At 41.0% G+C, this 24,636-nt stretch overlaps 1 protein-coding gene and 1 pseudogene across 1 annotated transcript in view; both read left to right on the top strand.

Moving 5' to 3' along the window:
• The window catches only part of LOC141773570 (uncharacterized), a 55,383-nt gene that overhangs the window by 24,166 nt on the left and 6,581 nt on the right, over window positions 1-24,636 (top strand). The window lies entirely within an intron of this gene.
• The window catches only part of LOC141773569 (uncharacterized), an 82,698-nt pseudogene continuing 81,372 nt past the window's right edge, over window positions 23,311-24,636 (top strand).

Genomic DNA, 24,636 nt, shown 5'->3' with positions numbered 1-24,636 from the left:
TAAGAAGTAACAAACAGTCCCTTTAATAACTGTTTAATACACCAATGCAGCAAGTTAAAGATATATAGAGGACATGCGGAAGCTGCCCAAGTTCCCACTTGTCATGAACTTAGCAAGGTGACGTCTGAGGTGTGGGCGGGGCTAAATGGGATAAGTAACCGTGAGAACACGAAGGCTCCGCGAGATTTACACAGAATCACAGTGAGTCCAGAACAGAAGAGTCCGGCTGACGACAGGGAGAGGTTTTTCCTAGAGAGAGACGGAAGTAATTTGCGAACGCGGTAGGATTGAAAGATTTGCTAGCGGATTAGCATAAACTGTACTTTGACTGTAACATCATGTAAAGGAGTTCTGATGGAAATAATGGAAGTGAAACGGAATGGATGTTGCCTAAATCTGTGAGGCAGAAAAGGGCTGCGAGAGAGAGAGCGGATAGCAAGAGAGAGAAGTTGGTCGGATGATAGTGAAGTTGTCAGAGGTAATAATAAAAAATCAAGAACCAGTCACAACGATAGACAGACGGATCAAACAGAAGAAGCGGAGTGGAAAGTAATAATCGAATTTAATCAGGATGGCGGGCACTACCACCCGATCAAACTTACCAGAGCGATCGAAGAGGAGATTGGTCAAATCAAAATGGCCAGGTTTTTGAACAATAAACAAGTGTTGATACATGCAAACAGCAAACAACAGCAGGAAAAGATCCTCAAAATGACAACACTTACAGGGGAAAAGATGAAGGCTCACGTACCTGGAGCAATGGTAAAGTTGAGAGGAGTAATGTGGTATATTTTCATGTTTTACACAAGACAGCGGCCCCTCTTATGCAAACATGGGTGAATAGTATACGTGGACATAGGGTCGGTCCAAAGTCCAGGGGTCGAAAGATAAACATGTAGGACACACATGTTTTTATGCTCAGCTCGCATGTTTATGACAGATGTTGCATAACATCTGAGCCCGATATAAGGAGGCACGAGAGCCCCGAAGTGCAGGACTTTCAGATTTGAGTTGAGACCTCCGGACGTTCTAGACGTTCGTTATGACATTTGTTGCTTGTTTGTAATAAACTCTATTATACCAAAAAGAACAGTGTCCGCGGAGCATCCTTCCTCATCACTTCAACAGCACTGTCGCAGGAAAGATACGACAGTAATATCTGGAGTCCCATTGAGTATGTCTATGGAAGATGTTAAACATGAGATTAAAGGTGGTAAAGTAATTGATGCCATACGGATTAAGAGTAAAAGGGATGGCTCAATGAAGGAAACCCTATCGGTAGTGGTTCAGTTTGAGAAAACCCTCCCAAAATCGGTGCAAATGGGATACATGAACTACAGTGTGAGGGAATACATTCCCAAACCTCTCAGATGTTATGCATGCCAAAGAATGGGGCACACAGCACAGTAGTGTAAAGGAAAGCTAAGGTGTGCGAGATGTGGAGGACAGCATGAGTATGGAAAATGTGATAAGGATGCAAAGGTTAAATGCTGTAACTGCGGAGGTGAGCATAGTGCTGCGTTTGGAGGATGTGAAGTGCAGAGAGAAGCCAGAGAAGTACAGAGAGTTAAGACAATGAACAAAATATCATACGCAGACGCACTAAAGAAAGTAAGGGCGACAGAAACAAACAACAGGAATTCCAGTGAAATGGACCAAAGAAATGCAGCACAAAGGGATGGTAATGCACTAGGAAATCAAGCCCAAACTCAAGTCCCAGACAATATGCAAAATGCTCGTGCTCATAAATGTAAAGTTAATGATGATTCACTAGTAGTAAACAAAGTGGAATTTGTTGTCTTCATCTGCCACACCATTAATGTTGCAGCTCAGCTAAAAAAGAAAAGTGATAGAATCAAGACCATAGTGGAGGCAGCAGGAAGATTCCTTGATATACGAGATGTAAAAGCAGATCAGATACATGCACTACTGACAACAACTGAGGTTGGGGAAAATGGACAGAATGAGGGTTAAAGTTTAAATTATGGTGCTCCATATACTTCAGTGGAATACGAGAAGCCTGATAGCTAATGGGCAAGAATTTAAAAAGTATGTATATGAATTAAAAGTAGTACCGGATGTTATATGTGTGCAAGAAACGTGGTTACATCCACATTTAGACTTTGTGATTCCAGGGTTCAGCTCTATAAGACATGATAGAGCTAACAACCAAAATGGTGGAGGGTGTGCAACCTTTTTCAAAGATGGATTGGCTTACTGGAAGATTAAGTCCCCTGAAGATATGGAAGGTATTGTGGTTGAAATTTGCAGCCCCAGGAATGAAGGAAATATTAAATTAATCAATTTCTATAATCCATGTAGGAACCTAACTATAGATATGTTCAATGAAATGGCAGGGGAAGTATGTAAGAAGGAAATATGGTGTGGGGATTGTAATGCACACAGCAGCTTATGGGGTAGTAATCACACAGACAATAATGGAAATATAGTGGAAGAAATAATGGAAGAAAGATCATTGGTCTGTCTTAATAATGGCAAAGGCACAAGAATAGATGTGAGTCGGGGTACAATATCATATTTAGATCTTACAATGGTGACAGGTAGTTTGGTGAATGTTTGTGAATGGTATGTTAAGAGTGAGTCAACTATAGGAAGTGATCATTTCCCAGTTCTCACTATAATAAACACAAACGTATGTATGCAGGAAGGGAGCACAATTACAAGGTGGTGTTTTGGCAAGGCTGACTGGGAGAAGTTTACAATATGTTGTGAGGAGTCAGTTCACTTGGTAATATTAGAAGGAAGCATAGAGGAATGTACAAGTCAAGTTACGGAACATATACTGAATGCTGCAAAACTGAGTGTACCAAAACGAACAACACAGGGTAGGAAGAAAGTGGTACCTTGGTGGAATGAGGAATGCAGCATAGCTGTTAAAGAACGAAACAAGGCTTTCAGAGCTGATGAGTGGGATAAGGAAGTCAATAAAAATGCCAGCATTGATTGATGGGGAGAGGATGGCAGTATCAGATAAAGAGAAGATGGATGTGTAAGGTAAGGCATTTGCGGCAGTACATAGTGGGGAGCACCTTTATAATATACACAGGCAGCAAAAAGAGCGTGTGCTCAGTGAGAATGAAAATGTGAGAGAGAAGAGAGAGGATGATATGTCAACACTGGATGTGGAATTTACAATGGCAGAGCTCAAAATAGCCTTGAAAGATACTGGATATACAGCACCAGGACAACACCAGTTATGTTATGCCATGTTTAGACAGCTACCAGTGGAATCATTTAAGTTAGTGTTGAGACTCTTCAATAAAATCTGGACGGAGGGAGTCATACCAAGTTGTTGGAAAATGGCAGTAATATTACCATTCAACAAGCCAGGGAAAGATCCTGCTAATCCTGGTAGTTATAGGCCCATAGCGTTGACATCTCACTTATGCAAATGGATGGAGAAGATAATAGTACGTAGATTAATGTATGTTTTGGAACAGAGAGGGTTAGTGAGTAATGTTCAGTGTGGATTTAGAAAAGGTCGATCTACAATAGATGCTCTAGTTAGAGTAACTAATGAGGTAGAAAAGACACTCAAAATGAAAGAGGTGATGACAATAGTATATTTTGATATAGAAAAAGCATATGATTCTATGTGAAGGGAAGGGCTGCTTATAAAGATAGGTAAAATGGGTATTGGAGGGAGGTTGTATAATTGGGTAATGGACTTTTTAACAGACAGGAAATTTAAAGTCAAGGTTGGAACAGAAGTATCTAAGGACTACAATATATAAAATGGTATCCCCTAGGGGAGTGCAATCAGCCCAGTGTTGTTTAACATAATGATAAATGACATATTTGAAAATTTAGATGGATGCATCAAATCAGCGATATATGCAGATGATGGGGCAATATGGATGAGGGGAAGAAATGTGCCATATGTGATGGAAAATAATAAGGAAAGCAATAGGGAAAGTGAAGAAATGGTCATATGAGTGGAGATTCAAAATGTCAACAAATAAATCATGTTATATGATATCTACAAAAAAGCGAAACATTAATACTGAGAATTTAACATTATATGGTCAGTTGATGGAGAGGGTGAATGAATACAAATATCTGGGTCTATGGTTAGACAGTAAATATACATGGCATGTTCATATAAAACATCTGGAAACAAAATGCAAAAAAGTAGTAAATTTACTACGAGCTGTGGCTGGATGTGACTGGGGGGCAGATAAACAGTCATTGATTGACATATATAGGGCAATCATGAGGTCAACAATAGATTATGTTTGTTTAGTTTATGGAGCAGCAGCAAAGACATCATTACAAAAAGTGGATAGAGTACAGTGTAGAGCATTACGGTTATGTATCTGAGCTATTAAGTCAAACCCATTAATGCAGTATTAATTGAAGCAGGAGAGACTACACTGGAATTAAGAAGAGAGAAATTAGCTCTAGCATACTGGGTCAGGTTAAAAGGAAGCGGAGAAGAAAATCCTACAAAGGTAACAATACAAAACTGTTGGGAATACTCTAAGTTTCAAGGATATGGATTTGGATGGACAATGGAAGAAAAAGTGAGGACATATAGATTGGAGGCCTTAGAGTTCACCAGGTCCACACCAGTAAGCAGCGTACTGAAGGAACTGGCCTTCTACCTCCGAGAGGTCAAGGCCCAGTTACGTGCTGGTTAATCTTGTATGACAAAGAGATTTTCCAAACAGACGGGTTAAAGCATAATAATACAATTTATTCCGAACAATTAATGTTGCATAAGTAAAATAAAAGAGTATACAGATATCTGGATCCAGTCTACGTGTCCCTGACAACATACAGTGCATGGGTCAGTTCGTGAAGTCTGAACCCCGAGCTATCCCTGATCCAGCCTATTCATAGTTTACACAATATTAATATTCATGAGTTATGGCACGTGATGTTTCTGCTGCATGTCTTCTTCTTCGTTATCTCCTTCTGGCTCCGTTCTCTCCTTGACCTTGCAAAAGAAAACAGCACCTGCCACCTCCCTTTTCCTCACAATCACTCTATTCATAACAAATCCAACAGTCAGGTTATTGTAAGCATTCTTGTACATAATAAATCCAACAGTACCCCCCTGGCTGCTCCCAGAAGTTAAAATAGACATGAGTATTATGGAAAAAAAGAAAAGGGAATGGCAAGTAAATGAAGTGGGAGTTAAAACAAGTGTGTACATAAGGAACAGCTATGATAATTATCTCAAAATATATACAGATGGTTCCAAAAATAAACAGGAGTGTGTGGGAGTTGGTATATATATTCCAGAATTTAAAATATCTATTTCCAAAAGAATTTCAAACCAGGTATCAGTGTACACAGCAGAAATAGTGGCAATCATTATTGCAATGCAGTGGGTTGAGGAGGTCAGACCTAACAGAATGGTGATAGGCAAAGGTGATTCAAAAGCTGTTTTGGAAAGTACACATTCAACAAAAGCTGTAAGGCAGGAGTGCCCACACTTTTTCAGCATGCGAGCTACTTATAAAATGACCAAGTCAAAATGATCTACCTACTATAAAAATGCAAAACATATATTTATTTATAAATATATTGAGTATTCTTTATATGTACAATATATGTTGGTGTACCTTGCATAACTGCATGAACCCATATTGTACAATATAACTCTGTACATTTTTTGTCATTACCTTACTCTGATGACTTGCACTGAATGGAATCAGCCAGGGATGCATAGTCCGGACAGTAGCTGCTGATAGCCAGCCTCAAGCACACTTCCAAATGATCATCAGTCAAGGTGGAACGGTATTTGGACTTAATAATCTTCATGTGGGAAAAGGCTGACTCGCATAAATAAGTGGAGCCGAATAATGCAGTCAAGGAGGTAGCACATTTCCTCATGTTGAGGTACTTTTCCTCTGTGAGTAAGTTCCAGAACTGTCCATGAGCCCTGGACTTAAGCTGAATGTCAGCTTGTAGTGTCAAAATCTCATCCTCCACTCCAGATGAGTTCAGGTGAAACAGTGTTGCAATTTGTTGGCTGACGTCTATTTAAAAAAAAAAAAAAAAAAAATTAAATTATTTTTTTTTTGTTTGTTTTTTTAATGCCATGCGATCTACCCACACTACCTTTGCGATCGACCGGTAGATCGCGATCGACGTATTGGGCACCCCTGCTGTAAGGCAAGAGCTAATCATTGAATTGTACTATAGCTTGCTAAGACTGCACAGAGGGGGTATAGATGTATTATTGTGTTGGGTTCCAGCACACGAGGGGGTGAAAGGGAATGAGTTTGCAGATAAACTAGCAAAAAGTTCACTGCAAAAAGACATTACAGAACCAGTTTTACTTGGGAAAGGAGAAGGAAAAGCTGTGATTAAAAGGAAAGGAGTTGAGATATGGCAGAAAAGATGGAAGGAGGACCAGAAGGAAGGAGATATTTCAAAATACAAAAGTCGGTCATAACAAAGACGTATAAAGAAAGGAACAGAAGGGAAGAAATCCTCATAACAAGACTCAGACTGGATCACACAGGTCTTAATGGCACTTTGGCTTTAATGGGGAAAAGGAACAGTGACAAGTGTGGGGATTGTGGTGTTAAAGAAAATGTGCAAAGAAGAGGAGGAGGAGGAGGAGGAGGAGTAGTAGTAGGAGGAGGAGGAGTAGGAGTAGGAGTAGGAGTAGGAGGAGTAGGAGTCTGAGTCTGAGGAGTCTGGCTGGTTGGTGGCGGAATAGTTGTTTCGTTAGCTGACGAACATATTTGATCCGTTTCGAGGCGGCAGAGCTCCAGGTGAACCCGCACACACTCAGGTAAACACTTTAATAATGTTTCTCTGAGCCGGAAATCAAAGTGAATATAGCGTTAGCACGCTGGGCTAGCTGCGATGCTAACAGCTAGTTAGCCTGTTAGCTTCGGCCTGCTGCTGTGTGGCTAACTGCTAGCGTTAGCCTTAGCTCTCTGTAATGTGTGCTCCTGTTATCTGATTGAACTTCCGGTTCCTTTGTGTTTTAGTCCAGTTTGAGAGGAGTTTCTCAGTTTGTCTCAGTGGACCATGTTATCAGCACTACGTGGATGAGAGTAAAACCTGCTGCTGTGTGGCTAACTGCTAGCGTTACGCCCGGGCCACACAGCGCGCTTCAGGCTCGCCTGACGGCAGCGTCACGTCGTGGCCGCGTCATGCCCACCTATGGTGTTCACACTAGACGCGAGTTACCCGCGTCTCGGGAGCGTCTCAGCTACCTGTCAGCTGTGTTTTTGCTGTTGCTGACAGCCCTTTCTTTCTACATAGAGTTTGCCTTTTAATGGCCATTTAACTTCATAATAAATGTGATTTATATTTATTTAAGACAAAAAAGGGTAAGAACTGTGTGGTAATTTGTAAATATTATTAAAAACAAGCAAATAAATGCATACAAAAATATTAATATATATATATAGCCCATATAAATCCCTCTTTTCTGTCAGTGAAGAGGGATTTCTATGGGCTATATATATATATATATATATATATATATATATATAAATCCCTCTTCATTGACAGTGAAGAGGGATTTCTGTGGGCTATATATTAATACAAAAAACTGCGCCTTGATGGAGAAAAACACCTGAAGTATTTCAGAATGAGCGCTGAACAAATGGACAATTTACTTTCATTGATTGGAGCTGACCTGACCAGGCAGACAACAACTTACAGGGCTGCCATTGAACCAAAACAGCGGCTTGCCGTCACACTGAGGTAATTATAACTATTTCAATTTATGGACCTGCATTAATAAAGACCAGAGTAAATATAAGTAAAGTGGTTTTTTTTTATTATTATAAAACAAAGCAAAATAAACAGTTTCGTTATTTGTTAACCTTTAGAAAACGAAAATTATTATTAAATATCTTAAAAAAAATTAAATAACACCTCTAAAAGAAAGAACAATAAAGTCACGTGGTGTTTGTTGAGAGAGAGAGAGAGCGCATTGGAAAAATACTGCCCATCACCTGATGTTCTTATAACCTATTAACCCAGTCTATTATATTTATAGCATATGTAGGGTTTCTGCTATGACTACTACAGTGTTTACAAAATTAAAAGCCTGTACTATATTAACTTGATGGAAACCTGCAAGTACACCACTGCTTTATTTAGAGTATTTCAGAATAAAACCATTGTGTTAACGAATGCATGATTCTGTGCACTAAAAACGCTAGAGGCCTTTTATTTTGAAATCTAGATAGGAAGTGTAAAATATTGATGGTCAGTGACATATTCTACAGATGTCTAGACATGGAAACTGTAGTAATCTTGCTGGTATGATGTTCATATACTGTCAATAGATCACCTTCACTGTCTGTTGCTGCTGGGAGACGCAGCCGAGAGGTAAGCGGCTCGCGTGTAAAATAGGCGAGCCTTCTATTCTATAAAATAGACGCACGTCTCACGTGCGTCTCATGCGGGCAGTGTGTCCACTCTAACCTGTTAACATGGACGCCGAAATAAAAAACAACACGCGACGTTGCCGTCACGCGAGCATGAAGCGGGCTGTGTGCTCCAGGCTTTAGCTCTCTCTAATGTGTGCTCCTGTTATCTGATTGAACTGTAGTATCTTTTCTGCGACAGTGCTGTTGAAGTGATGAGGAAGGATGCTCCGAGGACACTGTTCTTGCTGGTATAATAGAGTTTATTACAAACAAGCAACACATGTCATAACGGACGTCTAGAGCGTCCGGAGGTCTCAAGTCGAATCTGAAAGTCCTGCTCTTTGGGGCTCTCGCGCCTCCTTATATCGGGCTCAGATGTTATGCAACATCCGTCATGCAACATGCGAGCTGAGCATAAAAACATGTGTGTCCTACATGTTTATCTTTCGACCCCTTGACTTTGGTCCGACCCTTTGTCCCCGTTATGCTGTTTACCCATGTTTACATTTAGGGGCCCCGCTGTCTTTGTGTTACTCCTGAGCATAAAAACAATGGGTGTTTACATTTAGGGGCCCCGCTGTCCTGTGTAACTCCTGAAAATATACCACAGAACCTCCAGACCAGGACCAGGAGCACTACAAGAGCGGAATGGAGGAGGAGCAGCAGAACCCGGAGCAGCGGAGCAACAAGGTCCCCAGAAGACTAGCAGCAGGCTTGTCCTCTGATCCCACCGACGTTCAGGTCAGTGTTCATGACGTCATGGCTTCAAGTCAGCCATTTTGGAGATACTGAACGGAAACAATGCAGCTGTTCCTGACTGTTGTGGCTCTAAACGGTCAATTATTGAACCTTTTCACCGTATTCCGTTGTTTCGGTTCATCAAGCGACGAGGCAGGAAGAGAAGACGTAGGTGTCCTCGTGAAGGCCTCTTTGCTTAATATCACTGACGAAGTGGGCCGGAGGCCTGGAGTGTGTTCCAATCCGCTTACTTCTGTACTTACACTCACTATTTTGATTGCATAAGTGCGTTCACACTGGGAAGTACGGTAAAATGCAGTGCACTCAAAGTACCCGGATGTTGTGCTCAAATCGTTGAGTGTGGAACACTGGACACTTTTCACACTCAATTGTCGCCATTTTGGCTACGTAGCGGAAGGGGCGGGACCACGACCACGACCACTATTCAAACATACATAGACAACAGAATAAAACAATACAATACGTAAACATACCGGTGCATTTTCAGCCAACAGGAGGACACATTGTAGGCGTAGGCGACGACGTTGGAAACGTAATTTCCACTCTGCTTTCATTTTTTACTTCAACAGAGCAGGTAGATATTTTGGCGGGTAGTGGACGGGTAAAACCTGAAGGAGGCAGCAGTGCAATACAAAGGATGCCAGCTGCCGTAAAACCCCGAAGAAAAAGAAGATATTTTGGCGGGTAGCGAGCCGCGGTCAAATGTTGCGATCGTCATTTCCGGTCAGTGCGCCGCAGAGTATTCGATTTGAGACTACCCTACCCCGTTGAAATTTACGCACTATTTAAGTCAGTATAGAGTGCATACAGTGCACTACATTGAAGTGTACTTCAGGAAGTACGTGGATTGGAACACACTCCTGGACTACGAAGCAGGGTTTGGGTTTAGCGAGCTAACTTCTGGGTTAACCCTTCAAGGGTTTCAGTACTGATGTCACGTGCTGTGTCGTGGCTTCGGAGCTCGTGTCGAGTAATTCAGGAAGTTTTCCGTGAAGCGCGAGGCTCGTTTTGTTTTAGACCAATGACGTCACTGAAGACGCCCGTTGAGAACTTTTTTTTTTTTTATTGAACAAAAACAGATTTACAAACAACATGGCTCATAGATCATTGCATTAGAGTAAAAGGACAAGATGCAAACAGAACGAGAACAGATAAAATATGTAAAATTATACATGAAAATAATAATAAATTAAGGGCTAGGGCTGTACCTGTAATTCATATACTTCTATTATACTAAGAAGGTTCAATGCATTTTTGTTTGTTATGACTTTAAGGGCTTTTATGTAATAAAGAAACTCAGAATGAAACACATTTAACCTTGGTTTCACTTTCATATACTTAGATTTGTGCAAATAAAATTTTCCAAGAATGAGAATGATATTCACCAGAAAGTCTTCTTTGTTATTGTCCATGACAAGTCCATAAACAATGTCCTTTTGAGAGAAGTTTCCCAGATGACAAACTTTTGGGAAAAGACAGTCATGTATATCATAAAGCCATAAAGCTCCAGAATACATACAATGAAAAAATAAATGCTCAGTAGTTTCAGTATCATCACAAAATACACAGTTATTGGTTTCAATCCCAAATCGTTGTCACAACAAAACACTGGATGGATACACTCCGTTTAATATTTTAAAATGGATTTCTTCTGCTCTGGAAGTTCTGGGGAATTTTAGATATTTAGTTTGTAACATGTGAATAGTCTTTTTCTGATAGATTTGTGAAATTGAATTTCTGTAAGATACTATAGGGTATGAGATGTGATTAAACATATTTCTAATTGTTTTGTTTGGGATTTTGATTTCACTAAAGTCACAGCCACCAACTAAAAGTTGTGGGAGACGAGGTGTGATAGGAGTAGGATTTGTTAAAATTCCTCTAATCAAGCATATAATAGAGTTGGGGATGGCTTTAGTTATGGATTTAAATATGTCACGATTACCAATTAAATGATATCTGAGACAGAAATTCTCATACGACATGATACAGCCACTACTATCAACTGAGTGAGTTACCGACCAAATTCCTTTCTCCATCCAGTCCTTGTTAAACAAAGATTCTTTTTTAACCACAACATATCTATTATTCCATATTGGTGTATTGTGTGGGGTGAAATTGTGATGGTATAAGAGCTTCCAATATAATAGGACCTGCTGGTGAAAAAGGGATAGTTTAAGTGGGAGTCTTTGAATAGCAAAATCACATTTAAGTAAGAACTCTATACCTCCCAATTTCTTGAATGTTTCTCTGGGGATATGATACCAAAAGTTGTTGTTGCTCAGAAAAGATTTTAACCAATTCATTTTTGGGGTTCCATTTAAAAAATCAAAGTCGATGGCTTGTAGGCCTCCATCCTTAAACTCTTTGGTCATCTCTGCTCTCTTAACATAGTGAATTTTCCTTTTCCAAATATAATCAAAATTAATTTGGTTGATTTTTTTAATGACTGTTTGGAATAGCCATTGAGTATGCTGTATAGATACATCTTGAGATGCTTTCCATTTTTGTCAAGAAAATTCGACCCAGTAAACTAATATCTCTTAATAACCATAAGTTAAGTCTATTTTGGCCATCATCTATTACTTTCCACACATTCTTATTTTCATTTTCAGCTGAATCTCTAGAAATATGAATGTCCAAGTATTTAACAGTACATTTTATAGGAATATTGTATGCCTCTGTTAAAGGACTTTGATGAATTGGCATTAACTCACACTTGTACAAATGTAGCTTTAGACCAGAGGCTTTGGAAAAAGTATGAATCACTTGTAGCACCTTGGGAACTTCGGATAGATGTTTTAAAAAGGTTTCCCGAATACATCCAGTGCAGCAATATTTACATTTTTTATAAAGATGGAGAGCATTTCCGTAGCTATTACAAAGAGAAACGGAGAAATTGGACAGTCCTGTTTAACACCACGTTTGCTTGGAAATCGGGGTGATAAAGAAATTGAACTGTCTGTATTTTCATAAAGGGATTCTATAATGTTTCGAAATTTGACTCCAAAACCTAATATTTAAAAAAATGGAAACTAAACGGATGCTCAATTGAATCGAATGCCTTATAAAAGTCAAGAAACAAAATAAAACCATCATCTTCTATTAAATTGCTATAATCTAAAAGATCAAGGACTAAGCGAATATTGTTGTGAATGGATCCGCCCTTCATAAAACCAGATTGGGAGTCGCTTTTAATTTTATGCAAATTTTCTTTTAATCTATTAGCATAAATATGTGTTATAAATTTATAGTCGGTGTTCAATAATGCGATTGGTCTAAGATTGTCTAATATTTTTGGGTCCTTACCAAGCTTTGGAATTGAAGTTATTACACCATGTTTCATGGTGGAAGGGAATGTCAGATTATTAGTTGTTTATTTTAACATAAGGGAGAATGGATCTTTTAATAAATCCCCAAAATGTCTATAGAAGTTGGCAGTAAGAACATCACTACCTGGAGATTTATCTAAAGATTACTGCTTTTTCCAGCTCATCGGGAGTAATATCAGCATCACACCACTCTGCAAACTCATTGTCTATACGGGGAATAAGATCTTTGATATGGTTGACGAAGGACTCGGTATCATCAATAGAAAAGGCTGAGGAGTATAAATTACTATAAAAAGAGACTATTTCCTTGGCAATCATGGCAGGATTTGTATTAACCTGGTCATGAATCAATAAGGCTTTGATTGACTTTCTCTCCTGCCTTCTTTTTTCTAGTCAACAGAAATATGATGAGCTTCTTTCCCCTTCCTCTATCCATTTTGCCCTGGATCTTATGTATTCAGCTTTCCGAAGATAGATTTCATCAAGTTTAGTTTGCAGGATTTATAATTTCTCTTTTATCACTGTCAGTATGTCTTATTGCAACAAGTGTTTTTTTCTTTAATGATATTAACTTCTGATAATTTGTTACTTCTGTTAAGCGGTTTCCCAAAATGAATAGAATATTCCCTAATTTTAAATTAAAAAAATTCACATTCAGAAATATAGGATGTCACAGATTCATCAGATATCAAATTAGAGATTGTGGTTTTAATACCGTCACAGAAGGATTGGGATTTTAGTAAATTAGAATTAAATATCCAGTAGTCTTTGTTCCTGTGACAAACTCCAGGGGGTTTAAAAATCAATTTAATAACAGAGTGATCTGTGAGAGGAGCTGCTGATATACAGCAGTCAGCGAAAAAGTTTATCACAGAGGAGGAGATTAACCAGAAATCTATTCTTGACTTGGCTGAATTATTTGGTTTAAACCAAGAATATTGCTTGACGTTTGGATATTTAAGGCGCTAAGGATCTAACAAATTGTGAGTGCTACAGAAATCCGATAGGATAGGATTATAAAGGTTGCGTTGTGATTTGGGAGGATGTCTGTCAAGGCATTCATCATTGACCATGTTAAAATCTCCTCCCATAATCACAACTGCAGTTGGATAGATAAGTTTAAGGCTTTCAATGGTATCGGAAACCTCTGATATCAACTGTCTGTTTTGAATTAGGTTATGAAATCCGTAAACATTAACCAGAATATTATATTTCTCATCAATGACCAGGACGCAGATTATCCAGTGACCATTGTTGCTAATTCTAGATGTTACCAGTTTAGCAGGTGAGTTACAGAATAGAATAGCCGACCCTGCTGATCTAGTGGAACCATGATCAAAAATAATTTTGTCTCCCCATTGGTTTACCCAGAATTTTTCGTCCTCCGGTTTTGAGTGTTTCTTGCAACAAAATAAAATGAGCTTTTTCGCCCTTACAAAATAAAAATATAGATTTTCTCTGTGTTATCTCTCAAGGCCCTAGAATTAAGTGAAATACAAGAAAAAACAACATTCATTGTGAACATAAATTAGCAACCGCTAATACACAGTAATGAGACCAAACTAACTGTGATTGAAGAGAAGTGAAAAAAGAAGCCAAAAGAAAGGCAATGTCCCTGAAATATCAAAATTGTAACTAAACTAACCAACCTGCTTATTACAAACAAAGGGCCCTTTTAGTGCTTGTGTATCCCTCCTAAGTGATTCTCTGTCCATTGATGTATCCAGCACCACCTCTATAGTAAGTCCGTTTTCCAGCTGCTCTAGCCTGGTGAATCTTTGGCCACAGCGTTGCTTGCATCTCCCTGTCAGCCATGCAGAGGTCTTTGATAAAGCCGATCCCCAGTTCTTTGCAGACCGGTGAATCCTTGGTCATCTTCCACAGCGCGTCTCGGTGTGTTCTCTGAGTGAACTGGACGATGACATGCCTCGTTTTGTTTTCCTCACGTCTGCCTAGTCGGTGAACTGAGTCAACAATGTTGTAGATGTTCAGGGACCATGGCGGGGAAATTTTCCCCAGCAAGTTAGCAACCACTTCACGTGTATCTTCAACTTCTTTCTTTTATCCCCCGCATCCTGAGATTCCACCGGTTCTTGTACCGCTCAAGTTCTAGGACTCGGTCCATAAGCTCAGCGTTATTCTTCTTTATTGCTGCCACTTCACGAACCGTAGTTTGTAGCTGAGTTTTGCAATCTTTGATTTCTGCCGCGTTGAACTCGACAGCCTTAGCTAAGCACCGAGTGTGTCCATCTTGTCAGTTAGCTGTTTTATTGCTTCCAAGACCGCATTTAATCCTTCTTTACCTTCTTCTGTCCCCACGTCCTTCCTTTTAGTTGCCGGGGAGTTTTTTATCGGCGAGAAGGGGTCTTGTCTTTTGGAGTTCTCGGTGGAAACTTCCATCTTAGTAGCATAATCACGGCAGTCAGTTGCTGCGTTGCCTCTGGCTGCCTGCGGGTTATTTTTTTACATCATGGTGCAAAAAATACTGGAGGGCGTATAAGCAGTTCAAAAGGACAAAAACATGAGAGTTGGACTGTAGAGTCTGTGTAAAATTGGGACAAGCAGACGGCGCTCAAAACGTGGATTGCACCCGGTCCACCATCTTGCCGGAAGTTCCGCCCGTTGAGAACTTGTTCTTCCTGAATAAAACCGGAAACTGTCTCCCATCGATCCTTTTCCTGTAGTTCCACGAGCACATTCACTGTCCTCTGCCCGGTTAAACCACTGCCACACATCTGGAACACATCTGCCTGTTTGACACTATTTGACCAATAGGTGGTTTCATATGTTTATTGATTGTATGTTTGTTGATTGATTATGTGTTTATTGATTGTGTTTTTTGATTATGTGTTGATTGATTATATGTTTATTGATTATATGTTTATTGATTGCCCTTTTTTCACAAGACAAAGTGTCAACAATAGTCTTTCTGTATTGTTATTTTACAGTTGTTGAAGGAGTGTTCCATCCCGCTGACACGTGTCAGGATCAGCAGTGCGATGTTGGCTGCGATGGACGCCGTTGGACGCTCAGCAGCTGTTCCAAAAGGCCAAAAGGTCATCTGCAGGTTCATTTTCTCTATTGGTTGAGGCCTTATATATATTTAAGTGTCCTCTTCTTCCTGAAATACTCTAAATGAATACCCCAAGAATGCTGATATTGGCCAAAAGGAAGAATGCCTCAAATATGGCTGTACGTTAGCGTGCTGAACGTTAGCGTGCTGAACGTTAGCGTGCTGAACGATAGCGTGCTGTACGTTAGCGTGCTGTACGTTAGCGTGCTGTACGTTAGTGTGCTGTACGTTAGTGTGCGTGATCTTGGTATCACTACCTCAGTGGTCTCAAACTCAATTTACCTGGGGGCCGCTGGAGGCAGAGTCTGGGTGAGGCTGGGCCGCATCAGGTATTCCACAAAAAAAGCTTTGTTAAAAAAAAAAACAATCTTCTCAAACGTCATTATTAACAGTTCTTTAACTTGAATGGGTTCTTCTGAACATGAACTGTCCTGAACATTAATGGAACATTGAAGAACATGAACGGTTCTTCTGAACATGGCCTCTATTGCGTCTCCCACTTTTCCTGAAATTGTCTGTGCTCGTCACCAACCTTTCTCTTCACTGCAGGCTTTGAAAAAGACATGATTGGGGCTGTGTGACAAGATATATATTCATTCCACTTGGTGTCACTCCGCAATAAAGTTGTGCCTGCTGTGTTTGTGTTGCTCTGCAATTACACCACCAAACCGCTAGTTGGCGGCGGCGTCTCTATGAGTTTCCTTCTTCTTCTTGTACTACAAACAGAAACTGAGGGAGTTGGAGCTAATAACTGTTGAACCACAGAACTTTTACTGACATTACTGCAACGCCGAAAAGAGAAAATATATCTGAGTGGATTTGTGTGAACAAACATTGAAAAGATGGAGGCAGAGAGAAGTAGAACTTTCTGTGGTTGTCCGGGGTCCTGGCCGCTCAGCATCGCTGACAGACTGGACCAATCACAGCTGTTGCGGTCTGCGTCGCCGCGACGTGTAGTTACATTTCTGGAGAGGTGCACGTCAGGCTACGGCGTCGATTCAACGCAGAAGTATAAATCAAGCTTTAATCGAGCTTATGCGATGTTACACGGGCGCCGCCACAGTTGTTGTGAAATGTTTCTCTGCTTGCATCAAGCCCGGCCGATTGCCCGCCCCCGGGAGCCATATACCCCACTGTGATGGGTAGGTTCGTTCAGCTCGGGCTCGCGCAACAAAGGGACCTTCAACGGCAAACTGCCATTCACATAAAACTCGCGGGCTGAGGGCGCCTGGTTAGCTCAGTTGGTAGAGCGGGCGCCCATGTAACAAGACTTGGTCCTGACCGCGGCGGCCCGGGTTCGAATCCGGCCTGTGGCCCTTTCCGCATCCACTCTCTCTCTCCCCCCTTTCCAAGACTCTATCCACTGTCCTGTCAATAAAAATGAAAAAATGCCCCCAAAAAAAACTTTATAAAAAAAAAAAAAATTTGCGGGCCGCACTAACATTAAACTTTCATATCAAGGTGGGGGCCACAAAATATCGTCTTGCGGGCCGCAATTGGCCCGCGGGCCGCGAGTTTGAGACCCCTGCACTACCTGCTCAGGTACTCTGTCCACTACTTGCTCAGGTACTCTGTATACTACCTGCTCAGGTACTCTGATCACTACCTGCTAAGGTACTCTGTATACTACCTGCTCAGGTACCTTGTGCACTACCTGCTCAGGTACTCTGCACACTACTTGCTCAGGTACTCTGTACACTACCTGCTCAGGTATTGAAATGAGGTCTCTACCTCAATGTGTTTCTCAGTTAAAATAAATTGAATGAATGACTTAGTGCGTGGTTTGGGTTAATCTTCAACTACAGGTCTTACATTTCCCATAATGCAACTCCATAATGGGGATGGGGCCTGATAATTAATAAATGTCAAGAGGGCGTCTGTGGTGACCAATCAAATGTCACTAGATCACTAGATCAAATGACAGAGGGACACGGCCCTGCAGTTGGTTGTCACGGGTGGTAGTGCATTAGTCAGACTGGAACATTGTGGGTTATGTTCCACTGACATGTTCTAAATGTTCTTCATGGTTTTAGATAGGTCGCTCCACCATGGCATCTCACTGACTCTCTCTCTCTGTCTGTCTGTTGCTATAGAAACGGAGAAGAAGAAAGGGACTGATTCATCAGAGAGTTCACACTGGAACGAAACCCTACAGCTGTTTTGAATGTGGGAAAACTTTCACTTCGGAAGGTTACCGCAAAGTCCACCAACGTATTCACACTGGAGAGAAACCCTACAGCTGTGCTGAATGTGGAGCATCTTTCAGTAGATCATATGGCCTCAAAATACATCAACGTATTCACACTGGAGAGGAACCCTACAGCTGTGCTGAATGTGGAGCATCTTTCAGTAGATCACATGGCCTCAGAAGACATCAACGTATTCACACTGGAGAGAAACCCTACAGCTGTGACGAATGTGGAGCAGCGTTCACTAGATTAGATAACTTCAAATTACATCAACGTATTCACACTGGAGAGAAACCCTACAGCTGTGATGAATGTGGAGCAGCTTTCATTAGATCAGGTTACCTGAAAATACATCAATACATTCACACTGGAGAGAAACCCTACAGCTGTGATGAATGTGGAGCAGCTTTCACTAGATTAGATAACTTCAAAATACATCAACGTGTTCACACTGGAGAGAAACCGTTCTGGTGTGACCAATGTGGTAAAACTTTTTCTGATTCAAATTCCCATAAAGCCCACCGACGTGGTCACACTGGAGAGAAACCGTACTGGTGTGACCAGTGTGGTAAAACGTTTACTCGGAATAGTGCCTTTAAATCCCACCAATTTAGTCACACTGGAGAGAAACCGTACTGGTGTGACCAGTGTGGTAAAACTTTTTCTCAGGATAGTTCCCTTAAATCCCATGAACGTATTCACACTGGAGAGAAACCGTACTGGTGTGACCAGTGTGGTAAATCTTTTTCTCAGTATAGATCCCTTAAAGACCACCAACACATTCACACTGCATCGTTGTGAACATGTTTCAGAGCCTAGCTAGATTTTTCCTTCTGCCTCCTCCCCATGCCATGATAGCTGTGTTGTTATATTCTGAGTTTCTCTCCACATTGAAGGCTGACCAACAGTAACTTCATGTTCTAAACAGCATGTATGTTTTCGTGGCTACGACTACATACTTGGACCACCAGAAACTTCCCAGTGGGACTACGTTTTGAGGCTGAACTGTCAGAACATCTGGAAGAGTCTTCCAATCACAAGGAGGGAGAACCAACCACAAACCTTTAAAAATCTTAAAGGTAAATTCTGGTTTATTTCAACCTGATGTATTTCCCATAAATATAACCGTTGTGACTCTGGGTCACGCTAACTTTGCACTCAGCACCTCTGTTATAGAGATTCAGGGAAACAAGGACTAGTGCAGAACATTGATATCAGCCTCCTACAACTTTCCAAATTAAGTGACTCGGTCAGATTAAGTGACAACAAGTTAGCGCGACCAATAGAGTCACAATGGACACATTTATGGGAAATACATCAGGTAGAAATAAAGTGGAAGTTTCCTTTGAGATATCTTCTGGTACACCCTAATGACAGGACAATCACCTCCGACACCAGAGACCATCTTTGAACAGAGACGGGGTGATTTTTAACCACCTATTTGTATAATCATTTGATCATTTACATCTTTACATCTTTATTTCATTTCATTTTGATCATTTATCATTTATAATTGAATTACTTAAAGGTCACCTATTATGCAAAATGCATTTTTCCATGTCTTTTAAACATCAATATCTGTCCCCTGTGTGTTTACAGGTCACCATAGTATCATAAAAGACCATCCTCTCTCTTTTTCTCCTGCTCCGTTTGTCCGGAAATGGGTGTGGAAATACGCTGCGCAGCTTTTCCTACTCTGGTGACGTCGTTAGAGAATTGCAAGCCATATAAGGGTTTCCTGGTGGAACCAGAGAGAACGTCCAGCTAGCTGACCCCGCCCCACAGCGCGTCACTGTCTCTCCTCCTCAACCTAACTATGAGCAAAGTCTGCTCCTCCAGCAGAACAGGCTTCATGTACTCCCATCATCTAAATATAACATGTTCTTTCACAAAGGCTTTATGTAATTACACTGTTTAAACAGCTGATATTTATATATTATATTTATTTGATGTCATGCATGTAGAAGAGTACAGGTAGTAAATAGTGACTGTAAGTAACACAATACATTTCTGTTTCACAGTCAAACTTTATTTGAGTAGACAGATGACAATCTTAATTATTCACAGCATTTTTAATCATCCCACCTGCAGTTATGTTGACATGGTACAGGAGAAAGTCTTTCAGCTCCGGTGAGCTCCGGTGAGTGTAACGTTAACCGGTCTGTAGTCATGGTAACACAGAGACTCTGATTACTTCCATACATTTATCAGGTGTCTTTTACCAGAAATAATGAACTGACTACTGTTTCACATCTTCTATTTTCCACCCTGATGTTCGCTGTCTTTACACACAGTCTCATAGCGGTAGCTACATGCTAATGGGTTAGCTCTGTATCTCCATGTAAACAGAGCTATCTGCTGTCCTCTGGGATTATTCTGTCAGTCATTTCTCACAGAGGGACCTGTAAAGACACATGTAAAACAGAGTGTATGTTTACGGTTTACAGAGTTGATGCATAAGGTAAACACTGAGCTAACTAATAGAGCTATAAATAGCATTATTTATCGGAGAGAAACCGTCAGGAAAACTTGGAATCTGGACCGCAGATGTTCATCATTTGTCGCCGATTTCTGATCAGATTCCTCCGGTAACGGGCGCTGGGTGAAGTTTCTGGTTTATAAACTTTAAAGTAGTTTATAAACTCTTCCTAGCTGCTTCTCCCTCTCCCTGCAGACGAGCTACAATCAGACCTACAGGTAGCTCTCTCTCTCCGTGAGCACTGAGCAGCTCCAGGGGAGGGGGAGAGAGTGACGCTGTGTTGAGGACGTTTGATTGACAGAAAACGCTGACCAATCAGAGCAGAGCCGAGTGGGAGGAGACAGGCTGTGAATCAGGGTCTTTCAAACAGAGCCTCTGAGCAGACATATTCAGGCTGACAGTATGAGAAGAATAAAGGTTTTTTTGAAAATTGCAGCATGTAAACATGTTCTAGTGCAACATTAAAATACATCTATGAACCTGGAAATGAGCATAATATGAGACCTTTAACTTTTGTTACCTTATCCTTGGTTCATTATATTTTACAGTGTGATGTTTGTGTTGTGAAAGAAAGAATAAGTGGCGTCTTGCCAAAAAAATTAAAGAGTTAAAGAACAGAATGTTCACTTTAAGGGTGTTCAAACTGTTAGAAGAGATTTTACTTGAGAAAAGAAGGTTTTACCTTAATTTGTACCTTTGTGTGTTTTTTACTTTGTGTTATCTTATTCATGTAATCCCATATACCAAGCATTTAATCAGCTTTGTGTTCTCATTGCTATAAAGAGGAATGTGCATAAGCAGGTTTGTGTGCTGTGCATAGACATGTTGTGTGCCATGGAAAGTTTAAGTTTGTGTCAACATGTCTGCAGTGGAAAGTAACAAAACCGCAAAATTCAAAAACAGCAGATGTACAGGAAAACATGTGGCTGAATCGGAAGCTGCAGAAATACCATTTGGGAGGTTTTAAACTTTGCAGAACTTTTCATCGGTGAAAGTTGATTGTTCTCGTAAGGTGAGGATTTGTGTACTCCCTGCCCACACTCGCAGAAGAGAATGCATTTCCTCTCATTCGTTAGCAATTAATGTCAACTGGTGAACAGAAATGTAAAGGAAGCGTGGAAAGGTAGAAAGACTTTTGCTCGCACACGTTTGCTCGAAAAGGGGGGAAGAAAAAAAGATCAAAATTTAGCCAAAGCGGTACTTTCCCTTTTTAAACCAAAATTAGAATTTTTCTTTGTTGTTGTTGGAAGAACCCTTGGTTGTGCTGAAGTTTTAAATAAATAATCGCTTCACTAGCCAATCGTTGTTGAGTTTTTCTCTGTGAGAGTGAAGCAACCGCACCGAAGACTTTTTTACGCGAGAAGACTCACTGTGGAGCTCCCGAGAGGTAAGCTTCAGCGCCCTCCACACCACGGCCACGTTACTGACTTAAATAATACACACACATATTTTTAGAGGTAGGGAAGCCTAGGTGCAGATCTCTCCCTGGGCCGGACCAGGTGTCCGCGCCCGGTGAGATCTCGTAACTGTTGAGCTTTTCTCTAAAGGCTAGGGACCTTGCACAGGCTATCTAGACGGAGAGGTACCGAGACCGGCTGTTCGGTTTATAAGGAGCATCCGTATAACAGGCTTATGCTGTAAGCAGTTAGGGGATTGTTCTCTTTAATTAACCTAGCAGAGGCCAGTAGGTTAGAATCACATAAGGAGGCCAGTCTCCGCCCTTCCCCCCTTCCCTCGTCTTCTCTTTGGCGTTACGTACGGATTTTACTCCAAGTGGAGAACAGAGCCAGCAAGCAGTTGAGAGGAGTTGGAGTAGGGGACTAACGGTAGCAACGGGACCCCGACAGTGGAAACTAGCCGCAGTTTCTCTGGAGGGCTACGGGCCCGCTAGCAGCTGCTTAGCTGATCCTTAAGTGCTACAGGCGGCAGATTAATGAACGTGCCGTCGCCCGCAGGAAACTCTCAGTTTCTGACACTCTGAGAGCGACCCGTCTCGTTAAGTTCTCGTAATATTAGATAAAAGCGTTAGCGGGATTAAAACCCCCTTCTACAATTTTTAACAAACTTTCCATCAATCAATATTTGTTGAGCTGTTGATCGGCGTTCTCAGCATTAACATTGTTTTAGGACTAAGTCGTGAGCTAATTGGACTCATTATCATTAATGATCTTACAGCAGTCAGATAATAAATGACCTCAGTAGTTAAGCCCAAACAGCAGCTGTGACTGATTTTTTTTAAATGTTCATAAAAGCAGAAGTGAATTAATTCATTTTATTAAATTAAAGTTTAAAAGTTTTTCATTTCTGTTTGTGTCGCTGTAAAGCCGACGACATCAGGTTCTCCTGGTCATTAATATTCATGAGCTCCCTCTCCTCATTGGCTACTGATAACAGGGTAACTAACCTGGTCCGGGGCAGGCTAACTGTCAGGCTAAGAGTTCCTGTAACACTGACCCGTCGGCAAAGCATTGATTTAACCTCTGATGTCGTATTATTTGACTTTATCAACCACTATCAGTCCAAAGATGAAAGTTTATAGAAAATCAACTACATATACATACTTTAGTAGTCTGGGTTATGACAAATTGCTCATAATATAATAAATATATACATAAATTGTTCATAATATAATAAATATATATATAAATGGGTCATAATATATCATTGGGTGAACCTGGGACACTGAATCACTGCTGAACCCTCTGGAGGTGTCGTGGGCCTCTCAGCGAAACAGCGAGGAAAGACGGCATGCACTTGATAACCCAGAAGATGCCATCGCTCACTTGACCACGATACTGAGTCGAGGCAGCAGGCATATGGGTGTGCAACTTAAGGGATACCAACAACTACTCCTATAAAACAGATTTACCACAAACATTCAACATCAACACATCTGGAGATACGTGGAGAAGTAGGAGGTAGCAGGAAATGGAAACACTCAAGTAAAGTACCTTGAATTAAGTACAGTACTAAAGTACTAAATGTACTTAGTTACATTCCACCACTGAATATAATAACGTTGATTAATAAAATCCTCTGTGAATCGTTGTTTCCCTCCTGACCTCCAGGTGGAGACTTTCTTTCACTTTAAAGTGAAAAACCAGACCGGAAGTAGAGCAAACCGGAAGTGTGGTTGTTTCGTAGTGACCTCGGGCTGGTGGCGGGATAGTTGTTTCGTTAGTTGACGAGCATATTTGATCCGTTTCGAGGCGGCAGAGCTCCAGGTGAACCCGCACACACTCAGGTAAACACTTTAATAATGTTTCTTTGAGCCGGAAATCAAAGTGAATTTAGCGTTAGCACGCTGGGCTAGCTGCGATGCTAACAGCTAGTTAGCCTGTTAGCTTCGGCCTGCTGCTGTGTGGCTAACTGCTAGCGTTAGCCTTAGCTCTCTGTAATGTGTGCTCCTGTTATCTGATTGAACTTCCGGTTCCTTTGTGTTTTAGTCCAGTTTGAGAGGAGTTTCTCAGTTTGTCTCAGTTGACCATGTTATCAGCACTACGTGGATGAGAGTAAAACCAGAGGAGACAGCAGGACCTGAATATCTGTGTGCTTTGATTTGTAGTGAGTCCAGGACAACAGAGTCCAGCAGTCAGAGTGGAGACCTGCTGGATCTCAGAGACCAGGACCAGGAGCCCGTTTCAGAAAGCAGCTTTAACAAACTCTGAGATGGAAAAGTTTTCAGATCCAGAACAGCTGATCAGAGTTTGTTCAATCAAATGTGAGGATGAAACCAGCCTTCATCAATGGAGCTCTGATACTACGATTCACCATGGCAACAGGTAAATAAGAGGCAGAGCCTCCATCTGAATCCAGTCCACTAGAGATATTAATGCATGGATATGCTGACTGTGCACATTTCTCTTTAAAAAAGTCCCAGCAGGGAAAAGCGTCAATAACACAATAAAGTTGAATTCAGTGTTGTCCTTTAATTCATCTTTTAGCAGACTGACATCTCCTAATGGATGATAAAGGGTTATTCTGAGCTGATGGTGACTTGATGCTGTGTGATATTTGAATGTTCAAAGAAATGACTGGCAGCACATAAGAGTAACTTTAGACAGTCCTGAGTAACAAACTAATATCTGACACACAGTAAACCTTCGATACGGACTGAATGAATGAGGGAATAAAACACTAATCACACTTTCTGAAACAGAGACCAGGACCAGGAGCACTACAAGAGTGAAATGGAGGAGGACCAGCAGAACCCGGACCACGAGAGCAACAAGGTCCCCAGAAGAACAGCAGCAGGCTCGTCCTCTGATACCACCGATGTTCAGGTCAGTGTTCATGACTTCATGGCTTCATAACGACTCTAAAGACACGAGGAAGAGTCAGTAACTGAATAAATTACTGTTTAACCCTCTGAGGTCAAAGCCATTTTTCTTTAGCTATTTTTGGTCTGCCGGGTGTCCTATTGTAATAATTA

Source organism: Sebastes fasciatus, chromosome 9, assembly GCF_043250625.1.
Source record: "Sebastes fasciatus isolate fSebFas1 chromosome 9, fSebFas1.pri, whole genome shotgun sequence".
Classification (NCBI taxonomy): domain Eukaryota; kingdom Metazoa; phylum Chordata; class Actinopteri; order Perciformes; family Sebastidae; genus Sebastes; species Sebastes fasciatus.
This window is presented reverse-complemented; position numbering and strand designations above follow the sequence as displayed.